The sequence below is a fragment of the Phyllobates terribilis genome, unplaced genomic scaffold, assembly GCF_046119375.1.
Source record: "Phyllobates terribilis strain yellow unplaced genomic scaffold, ASM4611937v1 Scaffold_12__6_contigs__length_324123572, whole genome shotgun sequence".
In the NCBI taxonomy this organism is placed as follows: domain Eukaryota; kingdom Metazoa; phylum Chordata; class Amphibia; order Anura; family Dendrobatidae; genus Phyllobates; species Phyllobates terribilis.
The window spans coordinates 63,740,153-63,750,262 of record NW_027362772.1 but is presented as its reverse complement, the minus strand read 5'-3'; positions in this window follow the sequence as shown (position 1 = coordinate 63,750,262).

The window sequence follows — 10,110 nt, the reverse complement described above, 5'->3', positions numbered from 1 at the left end:
TCATGCGAGAGACGGATACTAGAAGAAGAAGGTAGAGGGACAACAGTGGTCACGTGACTGTCTCCAGCACAGCGGACATTTTGTTAACGTTTTTTCTTTTATCCTATTGTTTTGTACTTTCTATTTAGAGCTTTTTAATAAGAGCCTGATCCTCGTGTCCTGGACAGAAGCCCCTTTGTCCTCCCCTAGAGATGGGGAGTGGTCTTAGAATGACTCTTTAAGCCCCTCGTTTATATCAAGCAGGATTATGTGGCCCCTTTTAAACTTTTTTTTATTCTCCAGTTGATATCAGAGTTTGTGGCTTGTTGTTTTTTTGTAGATTTTATCATTATTATTTTTTTTTAGAAATTTGCAGAGTTACGCACACGATGACTCCAAATATGATTTTTGGGGAATTTTATATTCTGATATAACAGGATTTTTAACATTTTATATATATATATATATATATATATATATATATATATATATATATATATATATATATATATATATATAAAGATAGCATTTTTATGTTTTGTTTTTTATTTTTATTTTTTTTATTTTTTTGTTCTGGTAAAACAGGATTTGTATACATTTTATATATATAAATTTATGTTTTTGGTTTTTTTTGTTTTCTTTTTTAATTTATTTTCTTTTACATTATTATTTGTAATGTATTTTTTTGTATTTTTTCGTAGTTTTTCTTTTACACTATGATTTTTAATACTACAGTGTTATCTATTATGATGCCCAGAGAAAGGACTGTTTCGCATGTGGCAATTTCAAATACATTATATATTTTTTATTTTTTAGATTTTATGTTCTGGGGTAAAAAAATATGTATTTTTTAACTTTTTTTTGCTACTTTTATATATGTTTTTTTAATACATTTTTTTAATATATATACTGTATATATACAGTACAGACCAAAAGTTTGGACACACCTCATTTAAAGATTTTTCTGTATTTTCATGACTATGAAAATTGTACATTCACACTGAAGGCATCAAAACTATGAATTAACACATGTGGAATTATATACTTAACAAAAAAGTGTGAAACAACTGAAAATATGTCTTATACTCTAGGTTCTTCAAAGTAGCCACCTTTTGCTTTGATGACTGCTTTGCACACTCTTGGCATTCTCTTGATGAGCTTCAAGAGGTAGTTGTGGCGCCCCTGAGGGTTCGACCACCACAGGAATGCTGCACTTCTCTAATGGAGTGTAGTGTTCCTCCTCTGAGGTAAGGCCAGTGTTATAGCCGTGACCTAACCTTTTGCATCCAACACCACACTTCTCCACCAGAGGGAGCTAGTATGCACTAGGTGCTGCTCCCCTGGTTACAGGGAGACTGGGGAACACAAAGTGGTAGGAACCAGTTAGTGGGTGAGGGTGGAGGACGTACGTACAAGTTAGTTACACTTTAGATTGGATATTTAATAATAAGCCATCTTTGATCTTGGTGGTCGTCTTTTTCGGTCATTGTTCTTCTGATCGGTCTTTTGGCGCAACCTGGCTAGTTGGTCTTGGTTGCTCTGTGCTGTCATGTACTGTGTGCTAATGTGACCTCCCTCCGGGAGCGCAGATCCTGTGTGGGCCTGCACCGGCAAGGGACACAGCCCTCGTACCCTGGCCCTGGGACGAGAGGTAGGTTGCAGACAAGGAATGTCTCAACCCGGCCAAGGACCAGGATCAAGAAGGCCCGGAGCTTAAGAGTGTGGCTCCACAGCAAATGGATCCCAGGCAGGATGCAGACGGAACGGAGTACGCCACCTGTCCTCGCCAACCTGATATATTCAGAGGGATTCCGGCTGCAAGAGGGGTACCGGCCCCCGACCTTGCTACTCTACATCCTGAACGGGAAAGCCCGGTTAGGCCCTGAGGATCCCACCGGGTATCGGACGGAGCGGAGCTTCCACCCGTACCCTTGTTCTGAGAGGAGCTCAGAGGGAGACACGGCCTATTTGTACACACACGGACAGGAAAGGTTTCGGTCTGTAGTTCAGGAACACTCTGGTGTAAGGTCGTGACTGAATGCTGGACTTACTCGGAGGATGTCGGACCCCCATCCCTGGTGACCGCAGGACTCCGCGAAGAGCAGGGAGTCTCCTTCCTACTGCCATCTCTAAAGTGAGTAAAGCCTTGGAAGTTCACCCCTATGGCCTCTGGACTGTTTATTCTGCGCTACACCGCGGGATGCGGCGCCCGTCTCCCTCTACTACTACCTCTCATCTATCCTGTCCCTCTGCCCGGAGGCCTTGCTCCGCCTGTGGGGAGCAGTGAGAACTTAGGCCGCCATGACACCAGGCCTCGGCGGACTGCAGCGGCGCTGGTGACCCTTCACCAGGCACCACAGGTGGCGTAGTCGTTAAAATAAGCCACTCAACCCGGACGAGCCCACACCATCTTCCTTTTCATGTGACGGCCCGAGCACGGGTCGGGTCCGGGCCACGACTACATCCCATCTCTTCATCACAGGACCCGACACCGAGTCCCCCATCACCCAGGGTAAACTCAAAAACTAAAAGGGCTCTTTCGAGAGTAGAGGCGTCACATAGTCACCGGAAATGGTCTTCCAACAATCATGAAGGAGTTCCCAGAGATGCTTAGCACTTGTTGGCCCTTTTACCTTCACTCTGCGGTCCAGCTGACCCCAAACCATCTCGATTGGGTGCAGGTCTGGTGACTGTGGAGGCCAGGTCATCTGGAGTAGCACCCCATCACTCTCCGTCTTGGTCAAATAGCCCTTACACAGCCTGGAGGTGTGTTTGGGGTCATTGTCCTGTTGAAAAATAAATGATGGTCCAACTAAATGCAAACCGGATGGAATGGCATGCCGCTGCAAGATGCTGTGGTAGCCATGCTAGTTCAGTATGCCTTCAATTTTGAATAAATCCCCAACAGTGTCACCAGCAAAGTACCCCCACACCATCACACCTCCTCCTCCATGCTTCATGGTGGGAACCAGGCATGTAGAGTCCATCCGTTCACCTTTTCTGCGTTGCACAAAGACACGGTGGTTGGAACCAAAGATCTCAAATTTGGACTCATCAGACCAAAGCACAGATTTCCACTGGTCTAATGTCCATTCCTTGTGTTCTTTAGCCCAAACAAGTCTCTTCTGCTTGCTGCCTGTCCTTAGCAGTGGTTTCCTAGCAGCTATTTTACCATGAAGGCCTGCTCCACAAAGTCTCCTCTTAACAGTTGTTGTAGAGATGTGTCTGCTGCTAGAACTCTGTGTGGCATTGACCTGGTCTCTAATCTGAGCTGCTGTTAACCTGCGATTTCTGAGGCTGGTGACTCGGATAAACTTATCCTCAGAAACAGAGGTGATTCTTGGTCTTCCTTTCCTGGGGCGGTCCTCATGTGAGCCAGTTTCTTTGTAGCGCTTGATGGTTTTTGCAACTGCACTTGGGGACACATTCAAAGTTTGCCCAATTTTTCGGACTGACTGACCTTCATTTCTTAAAGTAATGATGGCCACTCGTTTTTCTTTATTTAGCTGCTTTTTTCTTGCCATAATACAAATTCTAACAGTCTATTCAGTAGGACTATCAGCTGTGCATTCACCAGACTTCTGCACAACACAACTGATGGTCCCAACCCCATTTATAAGGCAAGAAATCCCACTTATTAAACCTGACAGGGCACACCTGTGAAGTGAAGACCATTTCCGGTGACTACCTCTTGAAGCTCATCAAGAGTGTGCAAAGCAGTCATCAAAGCAAAAGGTGGCTACTTTGTAGAACCTAGAATATAAGACATATTTTCAGTTGTTTCACACTTTTTTGTTAAGTATATAATTCCACATGTGTTAATTCATAGTTTTGATGCCTTCAGTGTGAATGTACAATTTTCATAGTCATGAAAATGCAGAAAAATCTTTAAATGAGAAGGTGTGTCCAAACTTTTGGTCTGTACTGTGTGTGTGTGTATATATATATATATATATATATATATATATATATATATATATATACACACACACACACATTTTTTTTACTTTTATTTCTACTTTCATGTTTTTTTAATAACATTTTTAAAATATATATATTTTTTATTTTTTTACTACTTTTATATTTTTTTAATACTTTTTTTTAACTATATTTATTTTTTTACTCTTATTGCTACTTTTATGTCTTTTAATACTTTTTTATAGATATACGGTATATATATGACTTTTTTGTTACTTTTATATACATTATTATTTTTTTTTTACACTATTCTTTTTAATACATTGCAATATTAAGGTTCAGAGGTGTACAGGTATAGGGGGGCTTCAATTAGTGCCTTCCCCCCTCCTTGCCTGCCTGCCATGACCATGTCATTGTATTGTGGGAGGCTTACAGGAATCAGACGGAGCACATCCCCCCAGGAGGGAAACCTGGGATGGGTAAAGGGACCATTGCTCAATGTGGTCTTGCTCGATCATTGGCCCGTCCCAAAACTCTTTACATTGTTCCCTTTTGCGTCCAGTATATTCGGAGTTCCAATGACCATGAACCGGACCAAGAAATGTCAGCAGCCGTCACCTTCTTTGTTTTGATACGTGAAGACGTCTTCTGAAGTAGATGCGTGTAATCTGCTTTGCCCCAATCACAACATGAGGGTCCTCCACCCCCAAACATAAATCCTAAGGTCACCATGTACTGTGTGAATGCAATCCATTGTTCCCTGTTATCAGCCATCCTCTAGTAATCACTTTACATTATATCTTTACACTGCTCCATAATATTATACGGGTGGTGAGGTGACAACTTCTCATAAAGTCCAGGAAAAAAAGCTGTCCATGCAGTGTGGTCAGATGTGATACGAGGAAAAAAGAAACATTAAAAGGCTTTGATCAATGTGTCGAGACCCCAATCTCATCACTCCCCCTACAGACATATACGTATGGGAGCGGTATTATAGTAGTTATATTCTTGTACATAGGGGCAGTATTATAGTAGTTATATTTTTGTACATAGGAGCAGTATTATAGTAGTTATATTCTTGTACATAGGAGCAGTATTATAGTAGTTATATTCTTGTACAAAGGGGGCAGTATTATAGTAGTTATATTCTTGTACATAGGGGGCAGTATTATAGTAGTTATATTCTTGTATATAGGAGCAGTATTATAGTAGTTATATTCTTGTACATAGGAGCAGTATTATAGTAGTTATATTCTTGTACATAGGGGCAGTATTCTAGTAGTTATATTCTTGTACATAGTAGCAGTATTATAGTAGTTATATTCTTGTACATAGTAGCAGTATTATAGTAGTTATATTCTTGTACATAGGAGTAGTATTATAGTAGTTATATTCTTGTATATACAGTGCCTACAAGTAGCATTCAACCCCCTGCAGATTTAGCTGGTTTGATAAGATGCAAATAAGTTAGAGCCTTCAAACTGCAAACGAGAGTAGGTTTTATGAACAGAAGCATAAATCTTACAAACCAAAAAGTTATGTTGCTCAGTTGAATTTTATTACATTTTAAACATAAAAGTGTGGGTCAATTATTATACAACCCCTATGTTTAATATTTTGTGGAATAACCCTTGTTTGCAATTACAGCTAATAATCGTCTTTTATAAGACCTGATCAGGCCGGCACAGGTCTGTGGAGTTATCTTGGCCCACTCCTCCATGCAGATCTTCTCCAAGTTATCTAGGTTCTTTGGGTGTCTCATGTGGACTTTATTCTTGAGCTCCTTCCACAAGTTTTCAATTGGGTTAAGGTCAGGAGACTGACTAGGCCACTCCAACACCTTGACTTTTTCCCTATTGAACCAGGCCTTGGTTTTCTTGGCTGTGTGCTTTGGGTCGTTGTCTTGTTGGAAGATGAAATTACGACCCATCTTAAGATCCTTGATGGAGGAGCGGAGGTTCTTGGCCAAAATCTCCAGGTAGGCCGTGCTATCCATCTTCCCATGGATGCGGACCAGATGGCCAGGCCCCTTGGCAGAGAAACAGCCCCACAGCATGATGCTGCCACCACCATGCTTGACTGTAGGGATGGTATTCTTGGGGTCGTATGCAGTGCCATCCAGTCTCCAAACGTCACGTGTGTGGTTGGCACCAAAGATCTCGATCTTGGTCTCATCAGACCATAGAACCTTGAACCAGTCTGTCTCAGAGTCCTCCAAGTGATCATGAGCAAACTGTAGACGAGCCTTGACATGACGCTTTGAAAGTAAAGGTACCTTACGGGCTCGTCTGGAACGGAGACCATTGCGGTGGAGTACGTTACTTATGGTATTGACTGAAACCAATGTCCCCACTGCCATGAGATCTTCCCGGAGCTCCTTCCTTGTTGTCCTTGGGTTAGCCTTGACTCTCCGGACAAGCCTGGCCTCGGCACGGGAGGACACTTTCAAAGGCTGTCCTGGCCGTGGAAGGCTAACAGTAGTTCCATAAGCCTTCCACTTACGGATGATGCTCCCAACAGTGGAGACAGGTAGGCCCAACTCCTTGGAAAGGGTTTTGTACCCCTTGCCAGCCTTGTGACCCTCCACGATCTTGTCTCTGATGGCCTTGGAATGCTCCTTTGTCTTTCCCATGTTGACCATGTCTGAGTGCTGTTCACAAGTTTGGGAAGGGTCTTAAATAGTCAGAAAAGGCTGGCAAAAGAGATCTTTAATCCACACATGTGAAGCTCATTATTCTTGGTGCAGTATTATAGTAGTTATATTCTTGTACACAGGAGCAGTATTATAGTAGTTATATTCTTGTACATAAGGGGCAGTATTATAATAGTTATATTCTTGTCCATAGGAGCAGTATTATAATAGTTATATTCTTGTACATAGGGGCAGTATTATAGTAGTTATATTCTTGTACATAGAGGATGTATTATAGCAGTTATATTCTTGTACATAGTAGCAGTATTATAGTAGTTATATTCTTGTACATAGTAGCAGTATTATAGTAGTTATATTCTTGTACATAGGGAGCAGTATTCTAGTAGTTATATTCTTGTACATAGGGGGCAGTATTCTAGTAGTTATATTCTTGTACATAGGGAGCAGTATTATAGTAGTTATATTCTTGTACATAGGGGCAGTATTATAGTAGTAATATTCTTGTACATAGGGGGCAGTATTATAGTAGTTATATTCTTGTACATAGGAGCATTATTATAGTAGTTATATTCTTGTACATAGAGGAAGTATTATAGTAGTTATATTCTTGTACATAGGGGCAGTAATATAGTAGTTATATTCTTGTACATAGGGGACAGTATTATAGTAGTTATATTCTTGTACATAGGGAGCAGTATTATAGTAGTTATATTCTTGTACATAGGGGCAGTATTATAGTAGTTATATTCTTGTACATAGGGGGCAGTATATATATATTTTTCACTGCTTGTGTGATCTATCCTGAAAACTGCCTTGTATCTCCATGCAATGCTCTGCAGCCTATCAATCTCTGGTATATATTTTTCACTGCTTGTGTGATCTATCCTGAAAACTGTCTTGTATCTCCATGCAATGCTCTGCAGCCTATCAATCTCTGGTATATATTTTTTCACTCCTCTACGTTTTTTATTCCATGATACGTAAAGGTCATCACACTTACTTTAAGAGTTTATGATCCATGCCGAGTTTGTTAGTCTGTTTTTTTTTTTTTGTTGTTTTTTTTTCCCTGCACTTTATGGTCTCCTGTTGTCTTTTAAGCTAGTGATTGATTGCTAACGAGTTAAATCTGTGTAGATCTAAGCAGATACGTCCCTATATATTGAGACTTAGTCTAGGGGCAGCATTTATGTGGGGGCATTTATGCATACTTAATCGAAGTGCCATAATTTATCAAAGTGCCCTGGCAGTTAGAAAATGGCAGTTGGACCGGACAGGAGACAGGTAAGACATGCAAGACAAACAAACAAACTTGCTTTCAGGTCATGTTTTTGGCAAACAGTATTCACCATTTGTATCTGTGCCATTTATATTCTGGTTGCTACAATCATACACATTCACCGTTCTCCCACCAATTCTGCACACTTCATCCATATTAATCCCTCACTCCTCTCTTCTCCTATGTACAGCTGTCATGCTCTCTTCACAATGTTGTACCACACAGATCCATTCATTCCCACCATACAACACAGGAAACGCTCTCACAAATCACTTAACCATCTGCTCACTCTCTGTATCTTCCTTCTCTTAGTCGCAGGTGATATTTCTCCTAATCCAGGACCCTCCAGTAATAATAACACTAACTCTTTCCCTGTTACATTCAGAAACCCTGCTAATCTCATTAATATTCCCTGCATATCTTCTGTCTCATTCGACTGTGCCCTTTGGAATGCACGCTCAGCATGTAATAAACTCTCTTACATCCATGACTTTTTCCTCTCTAATTCCCTCAACCTTCTGGCTCTCACTGAAACCTGGATCCAGCAGTCGGACACCACCGCCGCTGCAGCTCTCTCCTATGGTGGCCTACATTTCTCTCATACCCCGCGACCTGACAACAGATCAGGGGGAGGTGTTGGTCTGCTTCTTTCAACAAAATGTACTTTTCAGGTTATCCCCCCTGTACCCTCCCTTATCTTCCCGTCTTTTGAGGCCCACACAGTCAGACTCTACCGGCCCTTCTCCCTGCGAGTGGCGGTTGTCTATCGCCCTCCAGGTCCCCCCCATCAATTCCTGGATCACTTTGCTGCCTGGCTTCCAAATTTTTTATCCAGCGACATCCCCACGATAATCATGGGAGACTTTAACATCCCAATTGGCGATCCTCTTTCCCCATCTGCCACGCATCTTTTATCACTAACCTCCTCCTTCGGCCTTTCACTGCTTGCTAATTCTCCTACACATGAGGACGGGAACACATTGGACCTGATCTTCTCCCGCCTTTGCTCAGTACATGACTTTACTAACTCTCCCCTTCCACTCTCTGACCATAATCTTCTTTCATTCTGTGTCAAGAACTGTGACTCTACTCAAGACACCCCCACTTTACACACTTATAGAAATTTACGCGCCATTAACACCCAGAAATTTATAAAAAGGTTGCAATCATCATTGGCCCCAATTCTCCTCCCTCTCATGTCCCGACTCTGCATTGAAGCATTATAACAAAATAATGCTATGCGCCCTGGATGAAGCCGCACCTCCTACACAAAGAAAAATTAGGCATAGACGGCGACAACCCTGGCACACACCTCAAACACGTCTTCTCCAGCGGTATTCCAGGTGCGCTGAACCGCTGTGGAGAAAATCAAATCTGCCCGAAGATTTCATCCACTATAAATTTATGCTGAAAACATATAACTCTGCGCTTCACCTCTCCAAACAAACCTACTTTAACAACCTCATAATCTCACTTTCCAATAATCCTAAACGACTCTTTGACACGTTTCATTCTCTCCTCAATCAAACAACACAGGCCCCGACCACCGACCTCAGCGCTGACGATCTGGCCAATTATTTCAAAGAAAAAATTGACCATATCCGACAGGAAATTTTCTCCCAATCCCCAAATGTTATGCATGCTCTCCCCCACCACATTGTATCTTGCTCATTTTCTGACTTCGAACCAGTCACGGAAGATGAAGTGATCAGGCTCCTTGCATCTTCTCGCCCTACCACCTGCACCAGTGACCCTATTCCCTCACATCTCCTTCAGTCCCTTGCTCCAGCTGTCACCACTCACCTAACTAAAATTTTCAACCTTTCCCTCTTCTTTTAAACACGCCAGCATACAACCATTACTTAAAAAACCATCCCTCGACCAGAATTGCACGGCCAACTACAGACCTGTTTCCAATCTTCCCTTTATCTCTAAACTCCTGGAACGCCTGGTCCATTCCCGTCTAATCCGCTATCTCTCAGACAACTCTCTTCTTGACACTTTACAATCTGGTTTCCGCTCTTTACATTCTACTGAAACTGCCCTCACTAAAGTCTCTAATGATTTACTAACAGCTAAATCTAATGGTCACTGCTCCCTGCTGATTCTCCTGGATCTCTCTGCAGCATTCGACACTGTGGATCACCAGCTCCTCCTCACTATGTTCCGCACTATTGTCCTCAAGGACACTGTTCTCTCCTGGTTCTCCTCCTATCTCTCTGACCGCTCCTTCTGTGTCTTTCGCCGGCTCCTCCTCCTCTCCTTCCCCTTACTGTCGGGGTTC